A 13,815-nucleotide genomic window follows, 5' to 3' on the forward strand; every position below is an offset into this window, starting at 1 on the left:
AAAACTATTAAGTCTGCTAATATGGTCTTATGAAGGATAGTGATATGACACTTTCTATAGATCTATTTGGCAACAACTGACTCACCCACTCGAGTAGAAACTAAGAAGGGTTTAGGAAGATTTTCAAGACCTACTTCAAAATTTACTACAACTAGTAGGGTCGCATAAGAGATAACAACACATAAACATCAAGATGAAAGACACGAAGCATACCAGTAAAAATATCTGGGGAAATCTCCTTCTCCTAATGGGATGGTGAAGTATAAAAGTGATTCTGGCACCGACCGTCACCGGTACTAGATAATGCACCCTGAGGAGGGACTGGGTGACCTATAGGAGCTGGTGCACTAGTAACCTGAGTCTGGGGACTAATATTCCTATTTCCCTACTTATCATATGAACACTCTTTGATTCCATGACCTAACTTACCATAACCATAACAACCTTTCTATACCAACAAACACTCATCAAGATAAATCTTACCACACCAAGCACATGGAGGATAACTGGGTTTTCCACCCATACTATTTTGAGATCTGGACATAGAAATCTTACTCTACTGCACTTGCCTAGCTCTGGGGGCGGGAGCACTAGTTGAAGATGGAACTGGCATAGATGAGTTACTCTAAACTAGGAATGATTTCTCTCTCCAAACTTTTCTGGCAATAATTAAACTACCTGGTTCTAGCCTTCTTATTTATCCTCTCTCTCTTCTTCAACTTTTTTGCCTCAGTCTATTGAGCATGGATCATCAACCTAGCAAGATCAATATCCCTAATAAGCATAGCATTCTTACACTCTTTGACTACCAAACCAGATACTCCAGTAACAAACTTACTCATACTCGCCCTAGGGTCAGCCATCGTATTAGGGGCATACTTAGACAACTGGTTGAACTTAAGGCAGTACTTATTCACTATTATAAAGTCCTACCTCAGGTTCACAAGCTCCTCTACCTTAGCCTTTCTCATTTTACGTGGAAAAAATCTGTCTAGAAATGCATCCTGAAATATCTGCCAACTCATAAGAGTTGCATTATCACCTCTACCATTCTTCCACATAACTACCCAATCATATGCCATAGCTTTCAGCCTATAGGATGCCAACTCTACATTTTCCTCCTCATTAACATGTATAATTTGGGTGATCCTCCTTATCTCATCTAAGTAAGACTGTGGGTCCTTACCTACTTTTGACCCAAAGATATCAGGTGGATTCATTCTCATGAAGTCATGAATTTGGGCTGCCGCTAAATCACCATTTTACTAAAGTAGGAATACCACCTAATGGTTTCCCTGAACATTAGCAGTCACAGCTTGGGCTAACGCCTGAAAGAAAGCTTAAATTCAGCATGGGATACATTCTTATTTAGAGGGTCAGCAGGCTGGGGTGGTTGGTTATCATTTTTATGTGCATTAGCTCGGTAAGGAGGCATATTCAATTGTCACATAAGAGCACAAATAAAAAGTAGATAGAGACATTATAAGTACGATAGATCATTAAAGAAAGAGATAATTTCCTAAAATGTTCCATAGCCTCTTTCTCATAAATATGGTGTAATTTACACCCATGATTAAGACTATGTAATGTGACTTGTCTAACTCCCTAAGACTCTTATAACCTTAGTCCCTGAGACAAAGTTTGTAATGCCTCTAAAATAGGTCTCAATATGTCATATGGTGCTCAAGACTACGAGTAACCTTAAGCTAACCCTGTAAGCCTTCTACTAAATTTGAAGCTCATAATAAATAAATATAGGTATATAATCAAAGCTAAAATATGGAATTCTATCTAAGATAAGCTGAAAATATTAGACTTAAAATTTTAAACAATCAACACTAGAAATCTAAATCATAACTATCAGTCTAACAATCCTCTACTACTAATAACTAGAGAGCCACTGAGACAAACCCCCAAATGACTCAAACTAACTGTAAATATTGAATGAACTTCTCTAATGAACTAAAGAACTGAATAACTGGGTCCCTAAAGTATAAGGACATACCAACTAATTAGGATGTAGATGGAGATGCTCGAAATCTCTCACGATGCTGAAATTGAGCACCTGAACCTACATTATGAGATAATGTAGCATATATATGTATATATGGATCAATACTTCTCAAATGTACTAAGCATATGGGGGTGAAATGCATAGTAAAACAGTGATGGAATACATATATCTTTCTTATAAATAATGCATACTACATAATAATGGCTCAGTTTGGCTAGAGTAATTGAAAACTGTAATCATAAATAATGAATGATAAAACATACTATATGAATGTTGTAAGCCACCACACTTAGTTCTAAATTTGTGCTTAAAATTTGTTTTCAATCATGCATGATAAGTGTAAAAGGACGCACCTCTATATCTGTAAACTAAAAGCTAAAATCTAGTAGCTAGTGACTTATATAAAACAATATCTGAATAGAATCGTGAGCCTTTAAATTTAGTTTCTAAAAGCTTTTCTGTTATTCGTTTCTCTTTTTTATAGGTTGTAGGGAGGTTTTTCTAACCGATATACACTATGTGAGCTATCACAGTGTCCAACATTTAGTTCCCTTATGGAAAAACCTTACGTAGGTGAGAGGTTTCATACTCTTGCCAAAGAGTGTAAACTAAGTTAAGTGATCACATCTGTGACTGTCATCCATATAAAAATGGGAATAATCTGGTAATCTGTACCTATGTTGGATCATAGTTCTAGGGCATGTAAACATACCCAACTCGATGCTAAATACTATTCCCTTTAATTAGTATGCTTATTCTATAGGAAATCCACTTTTAAAACTAGTATAAGGGTTTACAATGAAAAGCTCTTGTGAATCTATTTACTGTAAACTGTAGTTAAATTTGTAAAATGGATTTCATATCTAAGATGAGATCAAAATATCAAATCTTGGTTCAAAATCTTAATATATCTAATCATGGGATGCCTAAAAGCATAATCTTCTTGAAATATCAACATTCAAACTAGGGCTAATAGCTCATCCATCAATTTCATGTCAAATTATCATAAAGTTCATGCTAAATAATGAAAGTATAGATAATTCAATTCTAAATTTGAAAAATAATGTCAAATGCATAAAAAATACAAAATTTGTCATGCAATTCAACATCTAATTCACTTGTAATCTCATAATTTTCAAATAACAATACTTGGGTATGAACCCCAATTTGAAACTCATGTAAATTCATGTGAAATTAACTTCAAAAACTAATTTTGAATACAAGTATGAAAGAATTATCCTTGTTGAAAACCCCCACAAACCTTAATTGATGAATAGATGAAGAAGCTTGAACTTTGAGTTCCTATTTGTGCTCATGAAGATTGTTTCTTAAAGATTTTTAATTTGAAATCTTGAATTTTGGGTTATCTTAGAAAAAGAATGGTGGAATTTAGATTTCTTGAGGTTTAAGATTTGAAGTTCTAGGGTTTATTTGAGAGTAATTTGATTAAAAGTATGCGTATAAAGCTTAGAATAGGTTTAATTCCTCGTTTTTTAGGAATTGGGGGCTTGGGAAATAACTAGGTTGCCCTTTGGAAAAAATTAAGTTTGGATCTAGAATCCCCATTTTGGGACTCGATACGATGCGGTGCTTATCATGGTGGCTTACTAGAAAAGGGACGAGAGATATTTTGCACCATGGCGCGATGCGGTAAAATTGTATTGTATCACTAGAAAAGGACGAATGCCATTTTGCACTCCACCGCGATACGGTGCCTGTACCCTTGAGATTTTTGGCGCGATACTGGAAATTGCAGTGAGCTACTAGAACAGGATGAATGGGAATTTAGGCTTCATCAAAATACGAACCAATCACGGTTCTTCAATGGAAAAGGACAATTGCGATTCTTCCCTCCACCGCGACGCAGTGCTCTACTACTTTTCACTAAAATCGTCATAACTTCTCAACCGAGTATCGGATTAAGGCAAAGTTAGTATCGTTGGAAAGATGACTCAATTATCTACACAATGGTGGGTCTAAATATGGAAAATTCTATGCATATCAAGAGTTCTTTACTTTTTAAGTTGACCCTTAACATATTAAGAGATAAATTGAACTAAAAAAAGTACGAGGTATTACACTATCCCTCTACAAGGATTTGTGCATGATTATAATGATTGAAGGGGATAGGTGTAGGGTGGTGGAGTTTAGTACAACAAAGACCTCTTTAGACTTCCTCATTGAGCAGCCCAAGCCACAACCACCCTAGCCTTACATGATACAAATTGATGAGCTTGAAAAGGCTATTATTGAGAGAGTTATTAACCTTGATAGTTCACACTCAAGAGGTATGAAACAAATAAGAAGATGGTGGCCGAGTGTGAGGAAGAGTATGAAGGAAAATAGATGAGTTAGAGATTGGGTCATGTTGTGACACTAAATTAGGTGTTGCTTGGGAGGCAACCCAAGTTAAGGCAGGTTTTATTTATAATATTTTAGTTTTTACTTCACTAGTTTTTGTTTTTGTCGAGTCACGGATTGATGGAAAGTCTGAGTATCAGAAAAACTAAGCTAAAAAGCATGGTAAAGACTAAGTGTGAGGTCCCCAGACCCCTTTGATGTATAAAGATGCTACTTGCTAGTCCTAGAGGCCTCAGAAAGTATTTTTATCTCTACTTTTAAAGTACACTTTGGGTACAAAGTAGATTTTTAAGTTGGGGTGGGTAAATTCCCATTTTAAGGAGTAATTTTTAAAAAATTGTGTTAGGAATAAGTGGGATGTTCTTAATAGTGCTATGTATAATTACATGATGCAAGTGTTTTTGAATGAAAAAAGCATGTTGATTGTGTGAATTACTACTTTTGAGACTCCTAGGCTCATGATTATGACTCTTGTACTTATTGGCTTAATGATTAAATTCATGTGATTATGTGGTTAAGAGTCTATGATGATCCTACTTTAGTTAAGCATGTGTCATATGCGTGTGAAGTGTTTGTATATTTCTTGTTTCATTTGATACTAGAACTTGCCTAGTGTGTGTGAAAAGTGAAATAAAGAGTGTGGATTTAGGAGATGATATAGGCATTTCTTTGATAGCTATGTTTATACCTTCTTTTGTGCATAATCCTAGTTAACCCTATTGAGCCTCTAGCTTTTTCTTTGGAAGTCTCATATATAGCCTATTCCCTTCTTTTAATGACTTTAATTTGATCCAAAGCTTCTACGCTCTTTATAATTAAGTAAGGAGTTTGAAAAAGAAAGAGAAAGGTGAAAATAAATCCCCAAAGTGATAGTTATTGGTGCATACAAATGTTATGTGTTGTAGTTGGGAGTTGTGTAATGTAAGGAAAAAAATATTTGTCCAGATTGAATAAGTTATGAATAGACAACACTCTCACCATAGTGTATGTGATTAAGCTTAATGAGATGGGGCAAAACAAAAAATAGGGGTACACAAAAGTGGTGTAAAGTGGTTGTTAGAGGTTAATTGAATGATAAGGGTGATGTATTAAAGTGCTTAGGGAAGATAGTCACTATTACTGGCCAGAATAGTTTTTACCCATCCCTTAGCCTACATTACAACCCTTAAAGACTTATTTGATCCTAAGATTTAATAGTCTAATATTAGTTGATTACTACACTAAGGGTAAGTCTATGGTTCATCTTATATGACTTGTGAATTCCTTGTGAGAGCGAGCGTAATTGAATTCTTAGACCCATCATAATATAAATTGGATTAACGTGAGTGATTATGGGTAACACTCTCTATTATGAGGGCACATGTTTGATGTAGTTAGGTAAATTATATGATGTTTTTTATTGAACAATATGTATGAGTTTGCCAATTAGGTGAGTCAATTCTTTAGACTGGAATGTTTTGGAGTAGTATTTTTGAACTTTCAGTTGTGTATGCAACATGCTTATAGTAGAACTTGCATTCTACGTAGTCATTATAGTACTAGATTGAGTGTCTTTCTTGTAGTAGAAGTGTAGAGTCACCTAAGCTTATGATGTTTAGATTAAAGACTTGTTCGAGGACAAACAAGGCTTTAAGTGTGGGGTGGTGATCTAAGGTGGTTTTATGCACTTTAGTGTTGTTCTGAGCATTTCCCGATCTTGACAAGGATGCACCAGGGATCGACTCTAAGTTTGTTTTTATTTGCTTTAGTGATGGATGTGTTGACGCGGAATATTCAAGGTGAGGTGCCTTGGTTTATGCTTTTCGTGGATGATATTTTTTTTGATTGAGGAGTTGCGACAAGGGGTTAACGATAAGCTGGAGGTTTGGAGACAAACCCTAGAGTCTAAAGGTTTTCGGTTGAGTAGGACAAGGACGGAGTACTTGGAGTGCAAGTTTAGTGATTCAAGGCAAGAGGAGGTGATAGTGAAGTTGGATTCCCAGGCGGTTTACAAGAGGGATAGTTTTAAGTATCTTGGGTCTACGATTTAGGGAATGGAGAAAAGATGAGGATTTCTCTCACCATATTGGGGCAGGTTGGATGAAATAAAGGCTCATTTCGGGAATTTTATGCAATAAGAAGGTGCCCCCCAAGTTGAAAGGCAAATTCTATAGAATTGCAGTCCAACCTACTATGTTGTATGGAGAGAAGTGTTCGCTGGTTAAGAATTCTCATATCCAAAAGTTGAAGGTGGAGAAAATGAGGATGTTGCATTAAATGTGTGGATTCTCAAGGGCTGATAGGGTTAGGAATGAAATTATTTGGGAAAAGGTGGGAGTAGTGTCAGTGGAGGATAAAATGCTGAAAGTGAGGTTGAGGTGGTTTGGTCATGTGATGAGGAGAGGTGTGGATACCCCAGATTGTAGATGTGAGAGGTTGGCCTTGGAAAGTTTCAAGTGGGGTAGGGGTAGACCGAAGAAATGCTGGAGAAAAGTGATTAAGCGTGACTTGGAGCAGTTACAGCTGACTGAGGACATGACCCTGGATAGGAAGATATGGAGAAATAGTATTAGGATAAAGGGCTAAGGGTATGAATGAGTCGCAGTCAGTATTTAGGTTGCACTTGGTGTCCTATGTTTGGCAATGTACAATATGTTTGTGGATGTCATACATATGTTATTTTATCTTGTTCTATACTTTTACTGCTCTTTCATACTGTCTTTTGTCTTGAGCCAGGGGTCTATCGAAAATAGCCTCTCAACCTATTTAGAGGTAATGGTATGGACTGCGTACACTCGACCCTCCCCAGACCCCACTATGTGGGAATATACTGGGTTTGTTATTGTTGTTGTTGAATTTGGTCACTTAGAGTTCAAACGAGAAAACTAGTGTACTATCTTGAGCTAGGTGTTTGTCTAGTTCATCGTGATGGATTCTAATGCTTATAATGAGTTCCTCAGGTATGATTATGTAACTAATTGTGGAAAAACTTGTTTATAAAGTTCAAAGTGCAATTGGATCAAGACAAGAGTCAAAACACTAAGCTAAAGATTTAAAGGACGACACTAGTTCTTAGCTAGAGTTTCTAGTTCACCTTTTTAAGAAAATTTTTGGGTTTTATTGATTAATAACTTAAACAATCATGTACAAAAAAAATTTGACCCAATAGGCCCAATGTACAAGGCCCATTTGGTTCCTTACCCGGTCCATTTTCCAAATAAATAAAAATAAACAAAACAAAGCTAGTAAGATTTCTAAAATCAGCTCTCATTTCTACTTTACTCCCTCCGTCGTAAATGGTGCTGCATCCATGTTTCCATTCATGCACCACCAGTTCACCTTGCTCCATTTTTAGGTGTTTGACGTTTTTCCTTGGCCAGTGTTGCTGTATTGTTGTTGCAGCTTGCATGAGTAAGCTCAATTTCTCCTTTTGTTCATTGATAGCTACGGTGAACAGCTCATCACTCTTGATTTTCTTTTCTTTCAGTTGTGTTCTCTAGTGGATGGAAAGTATCCAAGGTTTTTTAAGATCATCGAGGGGTCGAGTCCAAGTAGCAATGTTAAACTGTGTTGGGCCATTCTTGAGTTTCTAGTTCACCATTCTTGATATTATGTTGTTTTGAGATCTAATCCGTGGTGTTTGATGATATAAGATTCTTGGTGAGTTGATTTTTTATGATATATAGAGGATATACAAGCTGGAAATCAAGTGGAAACAACACCAAAAGGCTTGGGATGGAAAACAATGTACAAGGCAAAATTTGGACGTCAAAATGCAATTTCCATTGTGCCATTGCAATAAAGGAGCAACGCACCCCTTATTCTAGGGAAAAAAGCAACGTGCACTAACCCTTAGTACAGGGGAGAAATAAAGGAGCCGTAAACCTTATTCCCTGGGACTAAGCAACGCGCCACGGAGCTTATTCCTACACCGGCCAAATTTTGCTACTATAAATGCAACATTTGTACACATTGTTATTTACTTTGAACGTCTTGGAGACAAAAGTAATGGATTATAAATACTTCAAATAGGGTTTTTATTTCTTTACTTAATTTTATTTATGGATTATAATATATTTTCCTTTATTTCGATTACGATTTTGTTCATTAGTGGCTAAACGCCCTCTTTCCGGGGTTAATGCTAAGAACATGTTTACAATTGCTTTGAATTGAGTTTTTTTGGATTTCTTACATATTTGGTAATTTATTTATCCTTGTTATAACTATTTTAAGGATTCACAACCCTTAGAATACATATATTGTCGACCTTATAAGCTCGGGAGTGGGAATAGGAAGATAGAACATGGGGATAAGTAGAGTAAGGTTCTTATTCTTTTATAAAATAAAGGATTTGAATTAGTGACTAGGATAGGGATATACCTACAAGCCTTACTTTTTTCACTACAGAATGAAATATAAATGTGTTTAGCTTAGTTCTCACATCCCTGTTCAACGATGTAGTTGTGGGGCTAAGTTAGATAGGTGATTAGAGGCTCGAGAGACCATGTTCATAATTAAATCAACCTCGTGAATCAACAACCAATATAAGCAATCTAATAAATAAAGTTCAATAGCGTAGTACGATTGTTCGTAGTGCTTTAACCCTAGGTTTTCATCCATTGATTTTCCAAAGTCTTTACTTTCCCGTATTATTTTAGTTTACTTTTAGTTTATAAACTTCCAAAACTCTTTTGGTTACATTTTCACCAATTTCATCTCAATAGTCAAACTAGAATTGGATAGTTATTTAACACAAGTCTCTGAAGTATCAATATTCGACTTTGTTTAAGACCACTATATTACATGGTGAGACCACGTATACTTGTGTGTGCGCTTGGGTGCAACACCTAGATTGAGTGCGGCTCTGATTGATTTGATTTTGAGCGCCTTCAGATTACTCAAGATAGTGGTTAGACATTCACGCGTCCTGAGTTCACCTCTATCTTTCTATAGTAGTTAGGTCTTTATTTGTATTCTGAGATAGAAGTTCACCCCGTGTGGATGTTTTCGATGTATTTGACTCATGGTTTGTATTAGTAGTTCTTACATTATAGATAGTTGGTTTTGGGAATTTATGGTTTTGGATATGTTTCTTACTGTCTTATTTATACTTATGTGGTTTGGCTTCGTTCTAGAAGTCCTACCTTGGGGGTATTTCTGTCTTTCTCCTTTTGTATTAGCTTGGTGAAGCTTAATCGTTAAGGTTGATGATAATACTCAACTTACACATCAATTTGAGTACAAGGTGGTCTTCGTCAATATATTTGCCCAACTTTGAGTCAGGGTCGAATCCACGAGGAACAATGTGAGTGGCGATCAAATTAGCTCAAAATAATTGATACTCGCTAAAATTCAAAACTAAAGTACAAGAAAGTAAAAATGGGGGGTTTGAAAGGTGTCACAACTCATATTTATTTTGGGATTTTCTATTATTAATTCGGGGTTACGAATAATTAGAGTTTAATCAACTAAGAGAGGATCTTGGGATTATGCCTTCCTAGGGGCAACTTATGCACGAGAGTGTGATGACTTTACGCAAATTCTGAACGCTAGTAATGTGGTAGGCTAGGTTGGAAGTCCTTGAGGCTAGTTTGTCAACAAAACCTCAAGATGTCACTCATTAACCCTTTCAAGCACCTAACGAGTGCGTTAATTAAAACCACCAAATATCTCAATTAGGCGCCCTTATTTCTAGGATGGTGTCCAAACTATAATCAACCTCATAATCACCCTTATGTCTAAGATAGTGAAAATTAGCAAACTAAACCCAATAATTGTCTATTATTGTCATAGTTCCCACATCCCTCTTTAAAGGATGGTTTGGGTTCCAAATGTTCACCTAAACCCTTCTCTAAAAAATTGTTTAGGCTTTCAAGAGCTTGGGATTTTCATCCACAGACCCATTTTTGATATTTGAGGCTTTCACCCACAAATCCCAACTACTTTAATCAAACAATAATAGAACCCAACATCATAAACTATTAAATTCACAAGTAAACCACATACCACACATAATAGCACCCTAACCTAGCATAATCCCAAGAGGAAGAACTAGCTACGCATAGTAATCAAGATATACCTAATAGCCTCCATTGATTAGATTTATGAAAGACTAAGTGAATGTTACTTCAAACTTTGAACATCCACAAATCCTTAATGGGAGCTTGTTCATCCTCCACTTAGAAGCTACTCTAATGTATTCGTCACCCTAAATTATTACAGTAATTTATTCTCCAAGAACGGAAACCAAGGGTTAGACAAAGTTCCAATAATTAGGAATGGATTCAATAATCCAAAAGAAATAGGGTTTGAGTCTATATAAGGATATTTGGGATCCATTGTATGCATTTAAATTTCTGCCCTTGGGCTACATCTTTTGCTAGTCCACGATCGCAGCTACCGCGACCGCAGGTAGAGCCACGCGGTCGCAGTATGTTTGACCTTCTTGACTAATCGCGATTGCGGTAACTGAGGTTGTTTCTGCTCTAGGTTAGCAAACTGCACTTTTTTCCTTCTTTTGAACTCTTTCAGCTTACATCCACATATTTTATTTCATCACCTATGTTCCTACAAAGTGTGGATATTAGTGCATTTGATCACAAATATGTCTCACTTATTCATGCAAAAAATAGTAATGTGCTCGAATGTTTAGTACGAATCAGTGGTAAATTCACCACTCATCAACACCCCCAACTTAAAGCTTTTCTTGTCCTCAAGCAACACTACCTCTTACCATAGTACAATGCACTTTTATGCCCACATTAGATGACCCAATAATCACAATGACATTAAGCTTAGTTATTACCTCAAGTAGCTCTTCAAACATGGGCAAAGCTTTTCCCGACACCCCTCAACATAAAATGCAATATTTAAGGATGCAAAAGACTTCAAACACCAATAATTCAGCAATAACCAATACTCTATAAGTGACTCACTTTTGACTATAACTAAAATATACTCCTTTTACCTCATTTCTCAAAATATGACAAAATCACCCATCTCAACTTGTTCACATGCCTTCTCACACAAAAAAAAATTCCACATACCAAGTTACCAAACATGCAACAAGGAATTTAAGTGCCAAACTATCTCCCTCTCAAGAACTCTCTATGATAACGAGTGTCATACTATAGGCTACCCTTATTTTCAATTGCCACTACAATGAATATAAATGATTGGAGATCTAAAAGGACTTTTTGAGCTTCTAACGTATGTTTGGGGTAGGGTAGGATATCATTTAGGAACAATCATGTCTTATACCCTCATTTAACGTCTACCTCACACTTATTTATCCACCTTTCACTATGGAAAACTTTTTTTCTTTTACAAATATGCCTACTTTTATTTTTATGTTTCGCCAATTTTCTTCTATTTTTTTCTTGAAAATTTCATGCAATTCTTTCCTCTGTTAGGTCCTTTCTTCTTCTATTCATTTATTTCAATGCTTAAGCACATGGTTACTCACTATCCCCATCTTAGGCTTTTAGCCTTAAGTTGCATTTTTAAGTTCAGAGAGGGTATGGTTCAAAAGAGGGATAAAAGTTGAAAGGCTTACGGTTTGTAATGTGTTTGCCAAAGAAAGGTCCAAAGGCTCAAAGTGGGTGATTAGGGATAACGTATAGGCAAGGGTTGGATTTTTAGGCTAAGTAGGCTTACAATGTCACCAAGATTGCCTGAGATCATCTCACCAACCAAATACAATCAAAACTTAGCGTTGAGAGGCTAATGAGGCAAGTTCTAGATGACATACATATACATGAGATTCAGACAAATAAACTCACCGCACATCACATGTGGAGTCGCCAAGGAGGCTCAATTTCCCCTCACATTGGAGACAAAAATAGAGTATCTATCAATATGTACAAGCCAACAATTGTGGCATCACAACAAGAGAAAAAAATTTATTGCAAGGTTGCTCATTTCCATGCCCTTGATTTTTGAAAAAGTTTGAATGGAGAGGAGTGTTTGCTTTTCATTTTCACCATACATAATTTTCTAACCATGTCCACAACCTAAGCCTTTGTCTCATATTTTGGAGTACTATGGGCAAACCAACCATATGGCTACTCAGACTTGGCCAATGGCAAGTGTGCAATCCCAAATCCACAATGCCATAGGTACTCAGACTTTTCCTGCATCCATGGCTCAAAACCCAATCATGATGCTTTTCCCCTAAGAATATTGTCAATCAATCTATCATAGGTAAAAGCTCATCGGACATCACCGTAATTAAAAAATAAAGCTAAAGTAAAATAGAAAATCTAAAAGCAAAAACAAAATGACTAATCCATGAAATGTGGGGACCATCAGGGTGCCCAAATATAGAAATCCAAAAACAAAATAAAATCATCCATCATGTCATCAAAACAGTATCAAAAACATTCAGAAATATAGAAATCCATTAGAACAATCAAAATCCAAGGTTAGGCACCGCTAACTAAATAATAAGAAGTGCCCACACTGTATAAACAATATAGCAAGATGAAAGGGTGATCCCTGAATCTGCATCAAGAACTGCTCTCCCCTGTATACTCAGCATCATCATCACCAGCATCAACATCAGACCACTCAGTAGGTGTCTCGTCATCATTCTCAACTCTAGGAGAAGGTAGCTTGTCATGATGTTTTAGGACCTTCCACAGGACCTTAACCCCATTCCATATTTTACTGAAGAACTTGTCTCTATTCTTCTCCCTTTTATTTATCTTCTCCTGGGAGGCCTGAAGCTTCCTGTGAGACTCTACCCGTGTTGAGGATGCCCTCTCAAGCCTACCAACTTTTGCTTCCTGCTTCTTCTGCTCCTCTCGATACTCTTCATAGTCTGAGCGTGACACATAAGAATGATGCTTGGTGGAGGGCTCTCCCAACCTCCGAGGAAATCTTGATACCACCTCCTTAATGACCCTAATGTCCACACCAATGTGCTCTCGGGTCCCCACAGTGAATGGTCTGCATAATTCTGACTCCTTAGTTGTCGACTTGCCAAAGTTGTTTTTTATTTTTTTGCTCTGGCTGGGAGCACCCTTACCCCAAATCATTAGTAGGAAGATGCAGGGACCTAGGTGCACCCAGGAATCTGCAGCATACTCCTCCACTTTTGCCCTCCTAAATAACCCAGTAATAAGTGAAGGAAAAAAAGTGTACACCTCAATTCTTGAAGTTCCTATACTCTAAAATCATAATTTGGTCCATGTCTAGAGTAATACCAGATAGTATACAAGCCACCATCCTAGCTCACTCTGTGATGGCAGTCATGTGTGTGCACGACGATATCCAACTACAAATGATAGTAACCCAAAGCCTGGCCTCTGCTGTGAAGTCATTCATAGAGATACTTCTTTTCGTGGCAGTCCAGGGAACTTCTTTTCCAGGGCATAATATGTTCGCCATCTAGGTCCCTGGCTCGCACCCTTTTGCTTGGAGCTGAGCCATATCAGCATCTGGGAGCCCATGTACTTCAT

This window comes from Capsicum annuum, chromosome 7, assembly GCF_002878395.1.
Source record: "Capsicum annuum cultivar UCD-10X-F1 chromosome 7, UCD10Xv1.1, whole genome shotgun sequence".
Taxonomy (NCBI): Eukaryota; Viridiplantae; Streptophyta; class Magnoliopsida; order Solanales; family Solanaceae; genus Capsicum; species Capsicum annuum.